Source organism: Scomber japonicus, chromosome 7, assembly GCF_027409825.1.
Source record: "Scomber japonicus isolate fScoJap1 chromosome 7, fScoJap1.pri, whole genome shotgun sequence".
Lineage (NCBI taxonomy): Eukaryota > Metazoa > Chordata > Actinopteri > Scombriformes > Scombridae > Scomber > Scomber japonicus.
In genome coordinates, this window is record NC_070584.1 from 33656706 (window position 1) to 33680586 (window position 23881).

Below are 23881 nucleotides of genomic sequence, written 5' to 3' on the forward strand. Positions count from 1 at the left end.
CGATTTTTTATTTATTTAATTCAAATTGACCCGTCTGTTTTGATTGTACCTTCTTTCCTTCCTTCCTCCCTCCTTCCTTCCCTCTTTCCTCCCTCCCTCCCTCCTACCTTCCTTCTTTTGTCCGTCTTTCCTTCCTCCCTCCCTTCCTTCCTTCCTTCCTTCTTTCTTTCGTCCCCTCCTTTCCTTCCTTCTTCCTCCCTTCCTTCCTCCTTCCTCCTTCCTCCCTTCCTTCTTTCCTCCCTCCCTCTTACCTTCCACCCTACCTTCCTTTGTCCATCCTTCCGTCCTTCCGTCCGTCCTTCCTTCCTTCCTTCCTTCCTTCCTTCCTCCTTACTTTCCTTCCTTCTTCCTCCCTTCCATCCTTCCTCCCTCCTTCCTTTCCTTCCTTCCTTCTTCCTCTCTTCCATCCTTCCTCCCTCCGTCCTTTCCTTCCTTCCTTCTTCCTCCCTTCCATCCTTTCTCCCTCCGTCCTTTCCTTCCTTGACTTGAGGACAACAGGAGGGTTAAGGAAAGAAAATCACAATAATTGAAATATGAAATCGCAATACTCGTTTAATCAGAATCGCAATTTAAATCGAAACGGGACCCAAAAGTCGTTAGAGAATCGAATCGGCACAAAAGCATATCGGCCCAGCCCTATGATAAAGTGGCATCTTTGTAAGGTTTGTATAGTTTCAACACCTGTCTGACCACTGCTGCATTTATATTTTAGGGAAGTTTGGAGGTGACACTTCTGGTTTCATATCTGTAATGATGGGGAACCTCATTGTGTTGCTAACCCTACTTACTCGATACGCTTTTGATTGTAGCTTTACTCCTGTAGTGATGTTTTCAGCGTCATCCGGTTGCATTGACGCATTATAAGACAATCGGTCCTTTGTATGTCACGTAAGATCATTTGCATTCTTGTACTTTTATATGGTCAAACTACCTGATTTCAATCTGATCATCTAAAAAAGTTGATGCCAGGTGTCAAGGCCATTAATCCAGGGCTGTGTAGTGACCTTTAGAGGGGCAGGTACTCAAATTTACAAAGAGGCACATGAAGCAAGATTTCAAAACACTAACATAATCTAAAGCACCAGCTGTTTAATTATAGAAACACATATTCAAACAAAATGTGGTATTTGTACAACAAACGACATCAAGCTACAGTGCTGCTTGCAAACACTTTTACTATTTTGTGTGTGTGCGTGTGTTCTGTTGGCACGCATTAATTATTCTAATTATTACTCTGCAGGCTGAACGAGCCAAGAGACCTGAGAACCATGACGACCATCGTGTGGTTCATAAACTCAGAAGGCCAGGGTTTGGTTATTGTTTGGTTAAATGAATGGCAGGATCAGCCCAAGGTCTCCAGTGTTTTATCTGAATGACTCAGTTTATAATGTTTCACTAGGCAAAAATGTCAAGGGGGCAAAGCAAGGCACATTTATTTGTATAGCATTTCTACATCAAGGAAATTCAAAGTTCAAAACAGGCAAAGGGGAAAATGCTTCGACAGAGACAAGAACAAATTCAAAGCAGAAAAAATGTCTCTTCACCAAAATACGAACAAATGAAAGTGGCACATCGTAGCAGAGTGGATGTTTCCTATGATTTTTTAAACCTTGAAGGTATGCTGACTAGAGGTAGGGGAAAATACTATATATATACTGTATATATTAGAAAACATTTTATTTTGTTCTAATTTTGGTTGGGAAAAAATATATTCAAGAATCCTACATTCACTAACAAAGACCACGCCAACTAAGATATGAGTTTAAGTATTTATTGGTTTTGGTTATGAAGTATTGGTTTGGAGTAATGCAGCACTCCATCGACTTCTATTGGCGCTTTTCCACTACAAAGTTCGAGCACTACTCGGCTCGACTCGGCTCGGTTCCAGGAACGGCCTTTTCCATTACAAAAGGTGCCTCCTCAATGTGGGAGGGGGTGACATAGCAACGGCTCCGCGAAACTGCTGTGACTTCGTTTTATACGCTACACAAACACATAAACAGTGGAGGACATGGAGGCGATGGTGTACTTGCTGCTGTATGTGTCTTTCTGTCACACACAAAGCAAGAACATTGAGCCGTGTGGCTGTAACGCTGTTGTTGGTGTTTAAAAATGCCGGGTTTGATTCTTGTTTGGGACGGCTCATGACTCTTCCAGCGACAACTCTTCTGATTCTTCTGCATGCTGAGGGTCTCTTGATCTTGTTTCAACCTTGTGATCACCTTTTTACCCTTAGGATTGTTGTTTATATCATTGACATGATGTGCAAATGAGTGAAAACCGATTTTTTGTTGTGTTGTTTTTTGTGTGTGTCTGTCTGTCTGTCTGTCTGTCTGTCTGTCTGTCTGTCTGTGCTCTGTGCTGCCCCCGAATGCTGTCCTGGGAGGCTGCCCATGTCGCCCCCATCAGAATCTGCCATTGGTGTCCAGTTGTCATAACTTCTACATGATCTGCAGGAGTTCTGATGTCTGAAGGAAGATAGATGTCAATAAACAAACGCTGTGGTTGAAGATTGTGCTCAATGAACTTGGCAGGGCCATGGAGCTTCTGGCCCAATCTGGTGTGGATGGCTGTCAAAACTACCCTCATTCAGGTGTGTGTGTGTGTGTGTGTGTGTGTGTGTGTGTGTGTGTGTGTGTTAATCTTATAATTTTATGTGACTCTTTATTTCTTGCCTTAATACAAAGTACACACTACAAAAAGTGATATAGGTATTAATAATAATCATCATCATCAAAATCATAATTTACTGGGTTTTGTAGCTGTATTATAAGCAGGGAAACATAATATAAAACACACTAAAACATCTTTGTGTCACTGGTGCATCGACCTTCATCAGTATGAGGGATGTTTTTGATGCTTTTACTGCCAACTGTAGTTTCAGTACATTTTGTTGTGACTTCTGTTATTCGAAGCCACTGAGTGATTGCCAGACCAGATAAAAACTAGTTTATGTGTGTGCACTGAATACAGACGACTCCTGTAGCTTATCACACTGTTAATTTTAATAATATAACAAAATACAACAAACTATGTGTGCATGGCTACACGGACACAAACTGTGTGTTCATCCTGGTTTCCAATCACCTCCATCTGTCTGTCTGGTGACCTCACCAATATGCTTTCCTGCACCTGTGCACCACCTAGTGTTCAAAAAAGAGCATTACAACGAATAAATAAATAATCCACACATACAGTTTATAATGGCTGCAACACATTTATACATCCAGGCATGCCTTTTGGGGGAAAAAAGAGTATTTTTGAATACATCTATTGATCTTGTAGTTTAATTGGTATTCTTATTTTTTTTTACATTTTTATCCTAAATCTGGTGTTTCTTCACTGCAGATTCATGAGAGTTATGAGAGCTTTTCTTCAGTTCCTGTTTTAATTGATTCAGTTTTGTTTGTTTGTTTGTTTGTTTTTGACCAAGTAAAGCACTTTGCTTTATGCTGTGATATATGTAAATTGCTACAAAAAAGTTAGATTGATTGATTTTACCCAAATTTATTGAAACATTTAAAACAAACAAACACACAAAAAATCAAAAGGAAAAAAAAGAAAAAAGTAACACACAGACACACACACACACACACACACACACACACGCACGCACACACACAATATGTATATTGTTATATAAAAAATGTGAAAAAAAAACATTAAAAAAAATAATACATAGGAAATTTTAAAAAATAAATCAAAATTCAAAAAGTAAATAATTGTATCCTACATGTTTTACAAGTTGTTTGGGTCTGTTGCTGTCGCTGCTCTTTTTTTCTTTCTTTTTTTCAGACCCTCCACCCAATAGTATGTCGCTGCAGTCCCGGATACCTGCACAGTCAGAGCCCTTGTGGTTATTGACAGTGCCACCTACTGGTTGACTGTAAAGCTGCAACTGCACACAGTCTGGACCGTTCAGAGCCCTTATGGATTTTCGACAGGGCAAAGTCCAAATAAAACACCAAGATCTAATTGTTTGTGAAGCTTGGAACACTTTTAAACTTTTTTGAAATGTTTTTGGACTAAATAAATAATTAACCTCCAATGAAATGACAGGCTTTTAAATGTTCTATTGCATGGGGTTATAATGACAAAACAGTCTCAAAATAGCAAATTAATGAAGGGGTCTGAATCTGCAGACATGCTCCCCCCTCCACCTGACACAGAGCCTGGTGCTGCATTAACACCTGAGGGAGGAAATGATCACTGGAGTCTATTCCCTGCAGAAAGCAACATTTAAGATGCACTTGAAAAATGTGAATCTGTCCTTTTAGACACACAAAGCTAGCTCCGTATGACCATTAAGTGCATCAGTGCCCAGGAGCCCTCCGTGATAGGAGACAATAAATATACATATATTTTTGTCCACAGATAGACACACTCTCTTAAGCTAGATAATTATTGTTTCATGCGAGAAAAATCTAGTTTCGAGATTGTGACGATTGGTCAGCAGGCCACAACACGGTTGATGTGGTGGTTAGTTTCATCTAGTGTCAGGAAAAATCATTACTTAGCGGAAAATGGACTGTACCAGCTGTAACCAAAAGTCCAATGGGGAAGCCAAAAGTAAGAAAAGAGCAAGAGAAAGAAGCAGCTGCAATAAAAAATAAAACTCTGACTTTGCAAAGGAAAAGGCAAGAAAGAAGAACCTCTGATGGTAAGAATCATTATTGTGTTTGTGCATTTAGTAGTATTATTATCTGTTGTCATTGGGTGATCAGATAATTTAAAATATATAAATATTGTGGATGAATCTATTTATGCTGTATGTGAATGAAGGGGCTATATGGACTAGAGGGACACATGAGGAAATTGTGTTGAGAAACATTAAGGAGGCTATCATATTGGTCAAACAATAGTCATGTAACTGGGGATTGAAACTTTCAACTAGTGAGTCTTGTTATATTTACTTCAGTAGGAAGAGAAATATAGTTGAACTGGGTCTCCAAGTATATGGCCAACAGATGGGGGAGAGTAAAGATATTTAACACCTATAAGAATATGGCTAGATGAAAGATATAAATGTAAGACACATTGTGAAACTTTAAACTAAATGTAATTAATTTAATGAGTTATATCTGGATAATTGGGGAGCAGATATGGAGGTACTTAAAGGACATGAATAAGATCAACAATTGACAATGAAAGTTTTATTTATGGGGCAGCAGCCAAGACTCATGATACATTGATTCATGATATATGTCTTGATATCGGATTATTATTATTATAGTATCTGAACTAATAACTTTATCAGCATAACCAAGATCCAAATGAAATTATATGCTATGAAAATGCAAAATACAATGTTTATCTTTATCAAATGAATTGAATTGTTTCTAGAAAATCAAATAGCTTTTAAATTCTTAAGTACTACAAACACAGAGAGGAGTAATATATTTCCTAATAAATACTGGACTGATTAATATTATTTATTTATTCATTCATTAATTTATTCTCAGAATAATGTCATATGGACCCCGGTCTACATACTACATGCTGTACATTAGGTGGCAGTATTTCAATACAAAGAAGTTTCAAAGTGCAGTTAGAGGAGGGAGGAGCAAACAGGTAGGAACAGGTAGGAGCACCTGAAGTGAAAGTATTCAGTCACGCTCCACTTTACAGTCTGCAGAGCAGAAGGAGGAAAACAACCACTCTGAGGCAGGTGAGTGTTAATATCAGGGCTGCAAATAATGATTACTGTCATTATTGATCAATCTGCTGATTATTTTTCTTAATAATTATTTAGTTGATTAAACTGAGTCAGAAAAATATGAAAACTGTGTTTGACATCTTCAAAAGTTATTTCCTGTTTTTCATTTCCTGGTTTCTGCGTCTGTGTAATGTTACTCACTGCTGCGCTTTAAATAGAGAGAAGTCACAGTTAAGAAGCACACAGATGTTTTTCTGAAGTCTGTTTGTTGGATTTAAACCAGAGTCAAAGTTTATTTTTGTGAAAACACACATCGTTGTAGTTAAAGTGGTTTGACCTGTTACAACACATAATGGACGTAGTTTTAAGACAAAGATAAAACCTAAAAATGAAATGCGTCAGAGAGGAGAGATCCAGCTGCGGCCAGCAGATAAGATCAGAGCAGGTGAGGCGGCTGAGGCCTGTCACACGGGAGATAGTGAGAGACAGGACAGAAAAAGAGGAGGAGAGAGTAAGCCTATAGATGAGAGGGGGAGGGGCACCCTGCCTGGAGAGCAAGGGAGGGAGACATGGTCAGAGCAGCAAGTATCAGAGACTGATGTTAATTTTAGTGATCCTACATAACCAGTATCTGTTTTATGCATACATTTGAAAGATTGTTTGGTTGGGGGTTCTTCTGAGAATAAATTGTCCCAGACAGAGGAAAGATTGTCAGCTGGCCTATAAACTAATGAGAAGCTGCTTAATTGAGATGCAGGACTGGATTTATTATGCTGTGTGTGTGTGTCTCCAGTGTTACAGGTTTACCTCACAGTCTCCCGAAGATGGAGGAAGAGGAGGAAGAGGAGGACGGAGCAGAGTCTGTAATATTCAGCCGTCTGTCTATGAAGAGTGACCGGTCTAATCATGATCCTCCTCTCTTCAGTAATGAACCTGGACCCTCAGACAAAAAGTAAGAGACTGTTTCTACTGTAAACTGACCTGAAGATGATTCAGTGAGACCGTTTCATTAAGGTTGTAGTGTAGATATGAAGGAAAGAAATAATGAAGTAGCTTCCATTCAGCTGTAATCTACAACAGATCTTCATGTTCATGTGAACCAAAGACAGAGACAGGGCTGCTATTGCTGTTTGATTTCCCAGTCAAAACTACACACACACACACACACACACACACACACACACACACACACACACACACACACACACACAACCTCTAGTATAAAGAAGAAGGGAGGAACAGTAGTAAAGCAGTAAAGGTGAAAGTCCACTCAGACATGATTTTATAATCATGACTTTATAATTAACTTGATATGACTGTTGGGATTTAGGTCTGAGTCCATGAGTACACCAAGATTTCTGACTTGGTTTGCAGTTTTTAACAGGCTATTGTTGCCCAGGCAACAGCCCATTTGCCCTCTTTGGCTGAGTAGCCCCTCCAATGGGGATTTTTTTAATGTATTAATTTAGCTGCTGTAAAAATAAATACTAGTAGCAGTTGCTGAAATTAGACCAAATTAATTCAAAACTATATAACCCCAACTTTTATTAACTTTTGATTGACATGCCTCTGTGTGATACAGATGGGAGGGGCCAAGAGCAGAGCCACTTAATCTGGTCTAAGGCCAAAAAACAATCAAACTTAGCTATCATGCTGTAGTGTGACACTTGCTGTGTGTGAAGCAGCTGAGTTTTGATGTTGTGGAAATGATGAACGATGGATGATATAACCTGTGGGATGCTCTGTGAATAAACATCTCCCCATATACTTCTGATTGTAAAGCCATCTTGTCACATTTGCATCATCAGTAGCCCCTTATATTATGCTCTCATTATACTGTCACTTAGCTAGCTTTAGCTTTAGCTTGCTGGATATATGAGGATACTTCTTTAACTCTGTTACAACCATCACATGAAGTGTGACTGCTGAATCATGTTAGATAAAAGATTGATTGGTCAGTGTTTTATAAAATATGAAGAATACAACATGTTTAATGGTGATTTCTGATTTTCTTTAATAACTACAGGTCTAATTTTTACATTTGCATACACATAAAATGTCAGCCTCACAATAAAGAAAAGAAAAATGCACTTTACTTCATTTTGTAAACTGTGGGTTACAAAAGGAAAAGTCCAGCTTAAAGAAATGTATATATGAGGGTTTTACAAATGATGATTTTACAATGTAAAGTTGGGTCTAAAGTGACCCTGAATAGCGTGTAAGGGTTAAGATTCTTTCTAGTCTGAGGCAGGTGAGTGTTAATATGATTACTGTCATTATTGATCAATCTGTGGATTATTTTTCAGACTAATTGTTTAGTTGGTCAGAAGAATATAAAATCAGTGTTTGAGGTCTTCAAAAGTGTTTTCCTGTTGTTCATTTCCAGGTTTCTGCGTCCTCACAGCGATGTAATGTTACTCACTGCTGAGCTCTAAATAGAGAGAAGTCACAGTTAAGAAGCACACAGATGTTTATCTGAAGTCTGTTTGATGGATTTAAACCAGAGTCAAAGTTTATTTTTGTGAAGAATAGAAAACACACATGGTTATAGTTAAAGTCTTGTAAACTAATAAGAAGACTGGGTTTATTATACTGTGTGTGTGTGTGTGTGTCTCCAGTGTTACTCATTTACCTCTCAGACTCAAGAAGATGAAGGAAGAGGAGGAGGAAGAAGAAGAAGAAGAAGAAAAAGAGGAGGATGGAGCAGAGTCTCTAATATCCAGCTGTCTGTCTATGAAGAGTGACCAGTCTAATCATCATCCTCCAGTCTTCAGTAATGAACCTGGACCCTCAGACACAAAGTAAGAGACTGTTTCTACTGTAAACTGACCTGAAGATGATTCAATGAGACGCTTTAATGACGGGTGTAGTTGATTTGCCATCATTTTTACTCCCTACATTTAATCATGTGTTTCCTTACTGCCTGCAGACTTTGCACCCTTTGTTAGGGCAATACATTTTTCGGGGCTTCCAAAAAAAATACTGTAAGGCCTTATCGTAAGGAAAGTCCTTGGGGTCAGGTCTGTTGATTGAGATTCTCAGGCAGGCAGCCAGGTGTTCTCCTTGCAGCTGATTTGTCAGGTCTGTTTTCACCTAAGGATTCATCATCTTCTTCTTCGTCGTCGTCGTCGTCTTCTTCTTCTTCTGGCCGACCAGGTGCATTAAGTGCGTCTTCTTTGGTTTTATTGCTGGAGTTACTGCATAGTACCGCCACCTACTGCACCGGAATTGCAATGACAAGCTACATTCACAGACAGAGTCCCATTATAATGCTTTTATGAGCGAGGTCGAGCAAGCCAAAAGCCGAAAAATCTATTTGTGGCGGACGTAACGTGTGGGAAACACTGTCTATTATTATATTTAAAATTTAATGTGTTGAATCTCAGAGCCTGAAGAACAAAACATGGACTGTTTATGTGGGGAAAGAGCTGTTGGTTGGCCTCCACTAATGTCATGTGTCATAAAGAATGTGTTCATGTCCACAGAGAGAGGAAGAGGACGGCTGTTTCTGTGGAGGAGCAGCTGTCCTGCTGTTCTTTGTGTCAGGATGTCCTGAAGGATCTAGTCTCTACCAGCTGTGGACACTGGTTCTGCAGAGAGTGCATCACCTCATACTGGGACCAGTCTGCTTCATCAGGAGACTCCTCCTGTCCCCAGTGTGCAGAAGGATCCAGAACCAGACCTGGACTGCAGACGGACAGTCAGACCAGCACTATACAAAGTAAGACTGAAGATCTGTCTGCTGATGTCATCATCTCTGAAACAGGACAGGAATCCACCTCCTCTATCCTACTGAACATTAACAGTCACACTGATTTCTTTTCTTCTCTTTCAGCAGAAAGTGGTCTGCAGGAGGTTTTATATGAACATCAGATCAGTCTGAGCAGCACATGTGAATGTGTGACTCAAGGAACTGATGAAACAGGAAGTAAAATCCTCCTCAACAGCAGTTACACTGAGGTCCACATCATAGAGGGACTGAGTGAAGAGGTTAATACCCAACATGAGGTGAGGCAGCTTGAAACAGCTTCCAAGATGAAGACCCTCCATGACACTCCAATCAAGTGTCAGGACATCTTTAAAGTCTTACCTGACCAACACAAAGACATCAGAGTGGTTCTGATGAACGGCGTCGCTGGTGTTGGAAAAACCTTCTCAGTGCTGAAGTTCACTCTGGACTGGGCACAGCGTGCTGAAAACCAAGATATCAGTCTGCTGATTCTGCTTTCGTTCAGGGCGCTGAACTTGATCAAAGATAAGAAGTACTGTCTGCTCATGCTGATTCATGTCTTCTATCCAACATTACAGAAGCTCACAGCAGAGAAGCTCGCTGTCTGTAAAGTTTTGTTCATCTTTGACGGCCTGGATGAAAGCAGACTTTCATTGGATTTCAACAACAGTGAGGTTGTGTCTGATGTCACACAGAAGTCATCAGTCAGCATGCTGCTGACAAACCTCATCATGGGGAAGCTGCTTCCATCGGCTCTCATCTGGATAACTTCCCGACCCGCAGCAGCCAATCAGATCCCTCCTTCATGCGTGGACAGGGTAACAGAAGTACGAGGCTTCACTGACACCCAGAAGGAGGAGTACTTCAAGAAGAGATTCAGTGATGAAGAGCAGTCCAGCACAATCATCTCACACATCAAGACCTCCAGGAGCCTCCACATAATGTGTCACATTCCAGTCTTCTGCTGGATCACTGCTACAGTTCTGGACCACATGTTGACTACAGACCAGAGAGGAGAGCTGCCCAAGACCCTGACTGACCTGTACTCACACTTCCTGCTTGTTCAGACAAAGAGAAAGAAGAACAAGTATGATGAGGGACATGAGACGAGTCCACATGAGCTGATGGAGGCTGACAGGAAACTTCTTCTGAAGCTGGGGAGGCTGGCGTTTGAACAACTGGAGAAAGGAAACATCATGTTCTACCAAGAAGACCTGGAGCAGTGTGGTCTTGATGTCACAGAGGCCTCTGTGTTATCAGGATTTTGTACACAGATCTTCAAAAGGGAGAGTGTGATCTTCCAGAAAACTGTCTACAGCTTTGTTCATCTGAGCGTTCAAGAGTTTCTAGCTGCAGTCTACATGTACCACTGTTACACCAGCAGGAACACAGAGGTACTGAAGGATTTCCTGGGAGAATCAAAACCAAAATCTTTCCTCAAGAAAATTTCAGCTCATTTCAGAAACAACGACAGCCGTGACTCCGCCCTCAGAAACAACCCACCTGACAGTCATCATGATTTCACATCTCTGGATGACTTCCTGAACAGAACCATGGAGAAATCTCTCAGAAGTGAAAATGGCCACCTGGACCTGTTTGTCCGCTTCCTTCATGGCCTCTCTCTGGAGTCCAACCAGAGTCTCTTAGGAGGCCTGCTGGGTCAGACAGAGAACAGTCCAGAAACCATCCAGAGAGTCATCAGCAACCTGAAGGAGATGAACAGGGAGGATATCTCTCCTGACAGAAGCATCAACGTCTTCCACTGTCTGATGGAGATGAACGACAGCTCAGTACATCAGGAGATCCAAGAGTTCCTGAAGTCAGAGAACAGATCAGATAAGGAACTCTCTGAGATCCAGTGCTCAGCTCTGGCCTACATGCTGCAGATGTCAGAGGAGCCTCTGGATGAGTTGAACCTGAAGAAGTACAAAACATCAGAGGAGGGACGACGGAGACTGATCCCAGCTGTGAGGAACTGCAGGGAGGCTGTGTAAGTCCAGATGTGATTAACTTCATAAATCAGATTAGTAGTTCTGTTCTTCACATATAAATCATTTAAAATTCTTATGAATGCATAAGTAGTGCTCCACTTGTTCATAGCTGAAAAAACATGTCAGTTGTATTTAGTCAAAGCCAGGTGTTCTTGAGCTGCTTCAATGTTGTGAGTGTAAATGCTGTTCTTATAGGTTAAGTCATATGAACTTATTACACACACACACACACACACACACACACACACACACACACACACACACACACACACACACACACACACACAAATAGCTGCTTATGGATGTGAGCAGGTAGCAAAGAGAGATGATCTTTCTCAACTGGAACTGTTCACTGAGTTGAACTGAGTCTAAATATCGTGCAGTCACATTAAAAATAGTGGACAGTAAAAGTGTTTTTCTAATCAAGATGTCCTCATGTTAACTTTGTGGAGTCAGACATGGGATCAGATCACACAGACACACTGTGCACATTATGGAAGCCTCAATGTAACTCCATGTTCTCTCCTTCATCTGCAAGATTAAAGCAAAACAAAGATTAAAAGTCTGCAGGTATGAGAGAGAGTGATGAGAATGATTGTTTCATTCAAGCACAGTGAGACAGCATCAGCTGAACTGGGACTGTTCTGGTAGCTTACTGGTCTGTGCTTTGATTCTGGTGGTGGACCTTTGTTGCATGTCATTCTCTGTCTCTCTCTCCTCTAGTTTCCTGTTTATCTCTCAACTGTCCATTAAAGGAATAAAATGCCTCAGCAAACACATATTTAAAAATATAAAAAAAGGATGATCTGAACCAAAATAGTTAATGTCAAACTGCCATTGATTTACAGTTGCCTGTGTGGTTGACCACTGTATTATTATTGTACTTGGGCGTTTGTTGTTTTTATGTGTCTATTTTCATTCCTGTTTTGTTGCAAAGCTAATTGCCTCTTGGGGACAAAAATAAAATTAAGTTGAAGTTGAAACTGTTTCATCATCAAATGCATGAAGTAAATATAAAGTGTCCTCTTTCATGATAACATATGTTGTAATATATGTGTCATTACAGACTTTCTAACTGTGGACTCTCAGAGACTCACTGTGAAGTTTTGGCCTCAGCTCTGAAGTCCAACCCTCATCTGACACGTCTGGACCTGAGTGGAAACAAGCTGTCTGATTCATCAGTGAAGTGTCTGTCTGCTGGACTGGAGAGTCCAAACTGTAGACTGAAGACTCTGAGGTCAGTTCACTGACTGTAGCGCTGCTAGTTTTTTTTGCTACACATACATACATACACATACACACACACACACACACACACTTAATAACATTCATATTGAATGATGTACAGGTGTAATATTGTCTTGTCATTAGTTTCATTAGTGTTTGTGAACAGTCAGTAAATGTAGCTGCTTATGGATGTGAACCTGACAGCAGCAGGTAGCAAAGAGAGATGATCTTTCTCAACTGGAACTGTTCACTGAGTTGAACTGAGTCTAAATATCGTGCAGTCACATTAAAAATAGTGGACAGTAAAAGTGTTTTTCTAATCAAGATGTCCTCATGTTAACTTTGTGGAGACAGACATGGGATCAGATCACACAGACACACTGTGCACATTATGGAAGCCTCAATGTAACTCCATGTTCTCTCCTTCATCTGCAAGATTAAAGCAAAACAAAGATTAAAAGTCTGCAGGTATGAGAGAGAGTGATGAGAATGATTGTTTCATTCAAGCACAGTGAGACAGCATCAACTGAACTGGGAGTGTTCTGGTAGCTTACTGGTCTGTGCTTTGATTCTGGTGGTGGACCTTTGTTGCATGTCATTCTCTGTCTCTCTCTCCTCTAGTTTCCTGTTTATCTCTCAACTGTCCATTAAAGGAATAAAATGCCTCAGCAAACACATATTTAAAAATATAAAAAAAGGATGATCTGAACCAAAATAGTTAATGTCAAACTGCCATTGATTTACAGTTGCCTGTGTGGTTGACCACTGTATTATTATTGTACTTGGGCGTTTGTTGTTTTTATGTGTCTATTTTCATTCCTGTTTTGTTGCAAAGCTAATTGCCTCTTGGGGACAAAAATAAAATTAAGTTGAAGTTGAAACTGTTTCATCATCAAATGCATGAAGTAAATATAAAGTGTCCTCTTTCATGATAACATATGTTGTAATATATGTGTCATTACAGACTTTCTAACTGTGGACTCTCAGAGACTCACTGTGAAGTTTTGGCCTCAGCCCTGAAGTCCAACCCTCATCTGACACGTCTGGACCTGAGTGGAAACAAGCTGTCTGATTCATCAGTGAAGCGTCTGTCTGCTGGACTGGAGAGTCCAAACTGTAGACTGAAGACTCTGAGGTCAGTTCACTGACTGTAGCGCTGCTAGTTTTTTTTGCTACACATACATACATACACATACACACACACACACACACTTAATAACATTCATATTTAATGATGTACAGGTGTAATATTGTCGGGTCATTAGTTTCATTAGTATTTGTGAACAGTCAGTAAATGTAGCTGCTTATGGATGTGAACCTGACAGCAGCAGGTAGCAAAGAGAGATGATCTTTCTCAACTGGAACTGTTCACTGAGCTAAACTGAGTCTAAATATCCTGCAGTCACATTAAAAATAGTGGACAGTAAAAGTGTTTTTCTAATCAAGATGTCCTCATGTTAACTTAGTGGAGACAGACATGGGATCAGATCACACAGACACACTGTGCACATTATGGAAGCCTCAATTTAACTCCATCAACCTAACATGTGGACTGCTGTTTAATGCAGCTAAGCTCATTGTGCCACTTCAGCTTAGACAGGAAATGCTTAACAAAATCCATGAGTCACACCTAGGGATTGTTAAGTGTAAAGAAAGAGCAAGAGATATTCTGTATTTGCCAAACATGTCATCACACGTTGAGGAGATGGTATCTAAGTGTGCCATCTGTAATGAGAACAAAAACAGCAACCCGAGAGAGCCTCTACTCTCACATCCAGTACCAGACAGGCCGTGGGAGAAAGTTGGGATGGATCTCTTTCATTACAGAGGATCTGAGTTTCTGCTATGTGTGGATTACTTCACCAAGTTCCTAGAGATCATCAAGCTGAAAGACACTACTAATAGCAGTGGTATTGTCGCCCTGAAATATATATGAGGCATGGCATTTCCGATGTTGTCATTCTTGGATAATGGCCCTCAGTGTGCTAGTGCTGAGATCAAGGACTTTGCAGAAGGCTGGGAATTTAGGCACCACACGTCTAGTCCTGGTCATGCACATTCAAATGGTCAGGCAGAAATAACAGTTCAGACCATCAAAAATCTCTTTTAAAAAATCAGAGTGTAATAATGGCGACCCCTTCATTTCACTTCTGGAGTATCGCAACACCACAGTGGAAGGAGTAGGCTTATCACCAGCACAGTTACTAATGGGACGGTGACTGAAAGGTAAACTGCCTACCTCAACCTCATTGCTCACACCTGAAGGAACTGTCCAGGTAAGCAGGCAGATGGAGGAAAAGCAGGAAAAGCATAAACTTAGGAGACTGTACAGGAGAAACAGAAAGTATCTTCGGAAAACAGATGAAACAACCTTTCCATCTGATAAGGAACAGGACACTTACCTGAAGCAAGACTCAAGGTTGAAAGACTGGGACACAGGAGAGAGACAGGCAACATCCACAAACTTGCCTGAGCACACAGTTGTTGCAGATCAAAAAGAGACAAGTGATGAACATTCTAATGGTGGTGGACCTTTGTTGCATGTCATTCTCTGTCTCTCTCTCCTCTTGTTTCCTGATTATCTCTCAACTGTCCATTAATGGAATAAAATGCCTCAGTAAACATTTAAAAATATAAAAAAGATGATATGAACCACTGATGTGAAGATCAAATTTGCATCCAAATAGTGAATGTCGAACTGTTTAATCATCAAATGCATGAAGTGAATATAAAGTGTCCTCTTTCATGATGACATATGTTGTAATATATGTGTCATTACAGACTTTTATTCTGTGGACTCTCAGAGACTCACTGTGAAGTTTTGGCCTCAGCTCTGAAGTCCAACCCTCATCTGATATATCTGGACCTGGGTCATAACAGGCTGTCTGATTCATCAGTGAAGCATCTGTCTGCTGGACTGGAGAGTCCAAACTGTAGACTGAAGACTCTGAGGTCAGTTCACTGACTGTAGCTGTGCTAGTTTCAATTGTTAGGTTCAGGATTTTCAGGATTAGCTGAACACAAATCTGTAGAATTTAAATGTTTTCAGGAATTTAAAATCCACAGTCTTGTTGTGTGTAAAAATGGCTTCCAGAGTTTAAACTAATATGAGGCTTCAGCAGTCTGAGTTCCACATATCAAGTAAGTATGTTTGTGTTCCTTCAGTGTTTCCTTGCTGAGCTGCAGTGGAGGGATCCAAATTCAAAGAGGGAATTTAGTTCTAAATATTCTGAAACTTTGAGTCACACACATCAAGTCAAAGCCTCATATTAGCTTCACATGAACTTATTACACACACACTTTTTTTTTTATGATGGAATGAATGTTTTGGTAGGTTGCCATGGTGATGTGGAGAGGGTGACGGGAGGTGATGCGATGCGAATGCCTGTGTGAATGCTTTGATGGGGGGGGGGGTGTATGGCGGTACATGAGTAGGATCATCCAATGTCAGGTTGCGTTTGTTCCACCACTATCTTTTTACCGTATGTCTGTATTGCATGTTGTTTTGTTTTTTATTGTATGTTATTTATGCAACACTGTCCCTGTCTCCAACATAAATTTCTCCCTAGGGAGACTAATAAAGTAACCTAACCTAACCTAACCTAATCTAACACACACACACACACACACACACACATTTAGCTGCTTATGGATGTGAACCTGACAGCAGCACCTCATGTTAACTTTGTGGAGACAGACATGGGATCAGATCACACAGACACACTGTGCACATTATGGAAGCCTCAATGTAACTCCATTTTCTCTCCTTTATCTGCAAGATTAAAGCAAAACAAAGATTAAAAGTCTGCAGGTCTGAGAGAGAGTGATGAGAATGATTGTTTCATTCAAGCACAGTGAGACAGTATCAGCTGAACTGGGAGTGTTCTGGTAGCTTACTGGTCTGTGCTTTGATTCTGGTGCTGGACCTTTGTTGCATGTCATTCTCTGTCTCTCTCTCCTCTAGTTTCCTGTTTATCTCTCAACTGTCCATTAAAGGAATAAAATGCCTCAGAAACAAATCTGAACCACTGATGTGAAGATCAAATGTTAATCAAAATAATGAAAGTCAAACTGTTTCATCATTGAATGTATGAAGTAAATATAAAGTGTCCTCTTTCATGATAACATATGTTATAATATATGTGTCATTACAGACTTTATGACTGTGGACTCTCAGAGACTCACTGTGAAGTTTTGGCCTCAGCTCTGAAGTCCAACCCTCATCTGACACATCTGGACCTGAGTAACAACAAACTGTCTGATTCATCAGTGAAGCGTCTGTCTGCTGGACTGGAGAGTCCAAACTGTAGACTGGAGACTCTGATGTGAGTTCACTGACTGTAGCTTTTAGGGATGGGCATTTGAATAAATTTTCTTGATCGATCATCGGGAAAATTAACGATCAATTAACGATTAATCTCTATCTTTTATCTTAAAAATTCCATGATACTGGACGCTTGTAAAAGCACCTGAGCCCGAAGCTCCGAGACAAATCTTTCCACATATCAATCAATAGAGCACTCTTAAACACAATTGAGCCTCTTTTAGAATCATTTCCAAAAAAACAATCAAATCTAATAACAACTTAATCAAAAAACAGAATATTATTCTGGACTGTTAGTTTTTGCCAAAATATAATGTTAAAGGAAGAGCCGAGAGAGAAAGAGGCAGAGTGAGTGACAGAGATAGTGTTACTTCACAATTCTGCTTATTTAACTAGAGCCTCATAAAACGACAAGAGTGACTCACCTAAAGGCTACAGTGGTGACTGTCCACTGCTAACAAAGTAAAGTAACTCCAGCCTACTGATTCTTGTTGATTAGCATGTTAGCATGTTCAGGGATCAGTGAGCACAGCCTGGTGACAGTCAGTCCAGCAGCTGCAACACTCTGACGGGACCGAAGTAGCCAGGATGCAGAGGCATTGTGGTGCTATCCTGGGTAGCCTGGCCAAGGTGCAGATTTACAATGAACTCCGTCATTTTTAGTTTGAAAAGGTCCCACGCCAAACCTCGCCTTGACCTCTTCATGTTTACGTTTGATATCTACGGCAGCTGGTAGATAGCTGAGCCATTTTCTCTGTCAAATATCTTCTCCCGTTGGTAAGATGCATTGCTTCAAGACTCACACTACGCAACACAACTTCTATTTGAAACCAGTGTTTGATCGATAAAAATGTCATGTGATCGACAACATTTTTAATGATCATTTATCGATCATCGATTAATCATGCCCATCCCTATTAGCTTTACTAGTTTTTTCTATATATTAAATTCAAATTGTGCATTGAAGTTTCAATTGTTAGGTTCATAATTTTCAGGATTTGCTGAACACAAATCTGTAGAATTTAAATGTTTTCAGGAATTTAAAATCCACAGTCTTGTTGTGAGTAAAAATTACTTCCAGAGTTTAAACTAATATGAGGCTTCAGCAGTCTGAGTTCCACATATCAAGTAAGTATGTTTGTGTTTCTTCAGTGTTTCCTTGCTGAGCTGCAGTGGAGGGATCCAAACTCAAAGAGGGAATTCAGTTCCAAATATTCTGAAACTTTGAGTCAGACACATCAAGTGTGAGTCTACCAGACTGTCAAAGCCTCATATTAGCTGCATCTGAATTTATGAAGTAATTTCCTACAGTGTGGCTGTGCTAGGAAGAGACCACTTCACAGTCAGTATTGACAGGAGGACTGATTATTGCTACACACACATGATTATGGCTCTGAATGTTAAATTATATTTTTCACTGTTTGTATTTGACAGTTTTTAACCTGCATCTTGTTGGGTTCAGCTGTTTGGAGTTATTGTAAAGTATGAACTTTGTCTTTTAAACTGACATAATTTATTCTTTATTCAGATTGATGTACTGCAGTTTGTCAAAGACCAGCTGTGTTTATCTGGCCTCAGCTCTGAAGTACAACCCCTCCCATCTCAGAGAGCTGGATCTGAGTCTCAACAACCTGAAGTCTTCAGACATGAAGCAGCTGTCTGATCTTCAGCAGAGTCCAGACTGCAGACTGGAGACTCTGAGGTCAGTAGAGAGTTGGAGTCAGTCTGTGCTGGTTTCAGCAGTTTAGTATTAAACACAGTCAGTATGAAAGCAAAGATCCAGTATTTCCTGGTGAAGCTCCAACCTTCTCAGTGCTGCTTTCCTCAGTGAAGCTGTGAGAGGAGAATGGTGACAGGCTTCAGGATTGGACAGAAAGACAGAGAACAGTCAGCTAATCAGATGAGCCAGAAGCTTGTTGTGATGATGTGTTTGAGTTGATGTGAAGACAACTGTTGTTGTTGTGTTGATGTCTGCAGGAAATAAAGCTGGATTACAGCTGACAGCCTTACAAGATGTATAGAGACAGTGATACTCATCATCAAACTGTCACACCAGCAAATATGATCTCAAAGTGTTTGTTCTCTCACTTCAACACTAAACAATTGATCAGTTCATCTTTGTCAGAGCTCTAAGATCAGTCTGACCGCAGCCTGCAAATCACTGGCTCTGATTTCACACAAGCATCATTACGTTTAGTAACCATGTGGTCTTTATACAGACCAGAACCTCTGCTGAAGTCCAGGAATCACAGCAGCTATTTATTGAGAGCTCTGATTGTCATGTGATGATTTAACAGCAGGAAACATCTTCAAATCCCACAGAGACTCTGTAGCTTTAAACTTTGATAAGAGTTGACATGTATCAGCAGTAAATCCATCAGTAAACTAATGAGTGAATGTTTCTGTTTCTGCAGTAATGATGTGTTCATGACTCTCAGCACTTTATTTCCTCTGTGTACTTCAGTGAAATCTGCAGAATAAACAGACTTGATAGTAAAAGTGTTTGCAGGTGTGTGAGCTTGGGGCTCAGTGTGTTCACTCCAACATGTTAACATGAGAGCTGAAAGGAAGCAAGCTACGCTGCACAGCTGTTCCACTTCTGGTCTGAACAGGACTGAAGTCCCTGCTGCTCTTTATACTGGATGAGCTGCATCACTGACTGACAGCTGATGAAGTGAGTCTCACTAAACACTCATTTATCTCCTCTGTTCTTTCTTCTTCTCTTATCAGATAGAAGGGTTGGTATTGATCTCTGTCAGAGTGAGAGTGAACATCCAGGAGTGTTGAGAGAGGATCAGCTGTTTCCTGATGATCCACCTGGACCAGAGTCTGGATCTGGATTTTGTCGTCTTCACTTAAGTCTCTTAACTGACCACAAACTGAACATCTCTGGATTTTGCTGAAGTTGATATTTGTTGATTAAGATGAAAAAACAAACAGATGTTATGAGCTTGTTAAATGTGGAATCATTTTAAACACTCTTCATGGTTCCAGATTAAATGTTGGTGTAAAAATAGAGGTGTTTAACTTTTATATGCAATTAAATAATTAGGTCTCTTACTAACTTTTTAACTCAAACTCGTAGGTGAGATCATGTGACTCCAATCACATCCTTTACATCTTGTTTTCTACATTAGTATAGCATCTTGCATATATTGTACAGCACTGCACACAGACATAATAATGCAAACAAACTGTGGGCACAATTTCATTAAAAACATGAAATGTATCTTCTCCACTCATCTCCAGCTGAACCTTCTGTGGACTGATGTGTCCTTACAGCTCTTTGAAATATCTCAGCCATCAGCAGTTTAAACACATGAATCACTCAATGAATAAAGCCTAAATTTGCACGAATGCAGCTTGTTTTTCTCTAACTTCACACTGAGTGGAGGGAAATTAAATAGTTTCTGATTATCAGCACAGATAAATATGGACCCTGGTCTTTGCTGTCAGGATTCTTGATCAACCTGTTGTCTTTATTTGTCTTTAATCTCTTCTTCAAAGTCATTTGTATCAACTGATCTACCAATCATTTTGTTTTATAAGCTATACAACTTAAATTTTAACCTTGTGTTTGTTTTACTGGTTTATTTTCTTCCTGTATGTGTTAGTTTTATATGAAGTGCTCTGTAAGTTTGGTTTGGGAAGGTTTATACATGTCTGTGTATAGTGTTAAAAAATACATTGTATGTACAGGAATTTAAAATGTCATAAAACATGTTAAAAAGTCCGTTCAGTAAGGGACTATGGTACAGTTCATTGTTAAAATAAGAGGTTAAATAAGTTAAGTGTTGTTAAAAGTAGACACCCCTATATTTTTAATTTATTGTTTCTTAAATTGTGATTAAAATGCCAATTTAATTATACTTTACATTTCATAAGGTAGTTGGTGCTGATGTTGTGAGGATGATGGTGCTGTTTTAGATGCTTTATTGTGGATGACAGCTGTAGTATCTATTGTTGTGTCTTTTACTATATCTTATTGTATTTATTATGAATGGACAGACTGTAGAAATGAATTGTTGAACTGTTGGGACTAATAAAATATTCTGATTCTGATTCTGGTTCTGATTTGTCACAGTGTAATACTCAAACATGTCAACAGGGGGCGCATAGAGTTTGGGACGAACCTGAGCTGCAGCAGAGCCGAGAACAAGCTAAAGTTGTCTTCGTCTTCCTGTTCACATCTACAGGTGGGTTAATTTCCCCCTAAAACAATATATGCATCTGCTCGAGTATAAGTGTTAAGAGTTGGTGATGACGTGTGGTGATTAGAATTGAGTAGTTTTGCAGTAATGTGTGGAAATGGAGATATTTTGCTGTATGTAAGTAAAGGTAAACACACCCAGTACAATGGACACGCTAAACTGAGCCGAAGTTTGGTTATGCACTGTAAAACTGTATATTATTGTTTTATACATAATTCAAGTGTAACTCAAGAGCAAGGACTGATGGACTTTCTTTCATATTGTAATGTATATGTTATGTTGTAGTGCTTCACATATAGGCTACTGTAGCTGCGTGTTCATTTTCTGAGGACGTGATGTCTGTTGAAAATTACCTGGAATTACTGTACAAGTGTTTTGTTAATCATCTCAGGGACTTATTTGGTAGTGTAATTTGTGATTGAGTAAATTGATTGTCTCTTTGTGAAGCAGAAAAAAATCCTGCAGCCGAGCCGTAAACAAGCTAACGTTGTCTGCCTCTTTGTTAACAGCTACAGCAGCAACAGGGTTGATGACCACTGGCCTGACACCCACCAAGACAGGGGGGCAACATCTACATGGACAGAGTGGGTATTCAGATTCATCTGTACATATAAATAAACTTGGAGCTTTTTTATCCTGTTGAACTTAAGATTCATGTATCTATTTTTATTGGGTTTATACATTTTTTGGTCTTTGTGTATTAATGACTCATATCTGACACTTATTTAAGCTTTCAATTAGTGCTTAAGTGTTTGGTACTTTTCAGGAATTTTACTAACATTGATTGTTTTCTTTATTCTGTAGCTTTATTGCTGAAATGTGTAAGTGCAAAATACAAAGAAGGAAACAGCACCACCAAGTGACGATACAAGAGAACAGCAATCCATACAGACTGAACACACAAGGAGAAATAACTGAAAAAAGGCATCCTAAAAATGTGGGAGGAGAGTCAATCTAGTAAGAGATGTCTCTATTAATCATTTTGTCTATGAAATGTCTAAAATAAGGAAAAATGCAGTGAGTGTCCAAAACATAATATATTTAAAGAAACACAGGTACTGAGAAGAAAAAAGCAATAAAAGGCAGAGTGTACACATGGCACACATCCTCCATGAAATACACAGAACTACTACTCAGCAGCGTCCAGCAGTGCTCCTGAAGTACAAAGATTCAATGTGAGAGAAGACACAATGCAGCCCAGAAATATCCACAGTACCAAACTTTCCACTGAGCAGTACTGACTGCAGTTAACTGAACAGGGTGTTGTGGGTGAAGCAGCAGGTTTTCAGTCTTTAACAAGGCCTGGGTTTGGTAGATGTGAGTAAGGCTGTCTTACTGAGGCTAAATATAGATTATGTTTGAGTTCTTTGAAATTCAGATAGGAAAACAATATTTCATTTGTTTTACACTGAGCTCATTTAAATGTATTTTAGATAGATATGCAACACTTTATAAACAGGAAAATGGGTACTTGATAGTGATGGGTATTATGGGCTCTTTTGAGTACATTAGTTCCTGTCTTATTTTGTAAGATTTTCTCCTTGTATGTGTGTGTGGTTATTTTTACTTCCTGTGTTAGTTGATTTCCTAATGTGTTTCACCTGTGTCTTGTTTTACTCACCTGTATCCTGTTTGAAATCACCCCTTGTGTGTATGTAAGTTTTGGTTTTCGGCTCAGTCTTTGTTTGATTTGCATGTTTTGGTTCTGGTTTATTTTTACCTGTATAGAAGTCTTTATTATAGACATTTTCTTTAGCCTCACAGCCATGTTTATGTTCTTGGCATTTGGGTCCACCTGCTCCACTTATTTGTGACATGTAATAAATGAATGCTGGGAATATAACAAATGTAAGGTCAATTGATTTAGATGAAAATTGAAATTGAAGTAATATATTTACTAATAAATATTGTACTTATTAATATAATACTTTATTTATTCATTTATTCTTGAATAATGTAATATGGATCCTGGCCTACATACTGCATGTTGTACATTAGGTGGCGTATTGCAATGCAAAGAAGTGAATTTCAAAGTATGCCATTAGAGGAGGGAGGAGGAACAAACAGGGTGGAGCACCTGAAGTCAAAGTATTCAGACAGATTCCATTTAGTATTTGGCAGAACAGAAGGAGGAAAACCACAAGTTTGAGGTAGGTGAGTTTTATATCAGGGCTGCAAATAATGATTACTGTCATTAATGGTCAATCTGCTGATTATTTTTCATAACAGTTTAGTTGATTAGTCTGATTCAGAGAAACATAAAATCAGTGTTTGAGTCTCTTTGACTGTTGCTACTGTAAACTGACCTGAAGATGATTCAGTTTTTAAATGTAATTTAAAAACAAACACTACTAACTGACAGCACACATTCTACTAAACCATCGAGTCTGAAGATCTTCTGTAGCAAGTTCAACCATCTAGATATTAACTGGCAGTTGTATCTATGTGTATTCTATCTGCTCTCCAAAAAAAAAAGCAGCTGAGAGACTTAGTTGGCTCTTATCTGTGACACATCCACACAAATCCATGCTGAAGTCCAGATGAAGTATTTAATAATGTTTATTGAATATAAAGCAAAAACAGACTAACAAGCAGCGAAATATATTAAGCAATACCTGTTGTGATACGATATTAATAATAATAATATTGTGATGATGAAGACCACGGTCAACAGAAAATAGGCCTATTGGAGCCTTACTAACCTCCTTTGTCTAAAAGAGGAAACCATGCCCATGTTTATGG

The 23881-nt window shown here is 39.4% G+C and overlaps 1 pseudogene; it reads left to right on the forward strand.

Moving 5' to 3' along the window:
- The first annotated feature begins 6540 nt into the window (after nt 1–6540).
- On the forward strand, nt 6541–18616 carry LOC128362051 (NACHT, LRR and PYD domains-containing protein 12-like; annotated as a pseudogene).
- Nucleotides 18617–23881: the final 5265 nt, after the last annotated feature.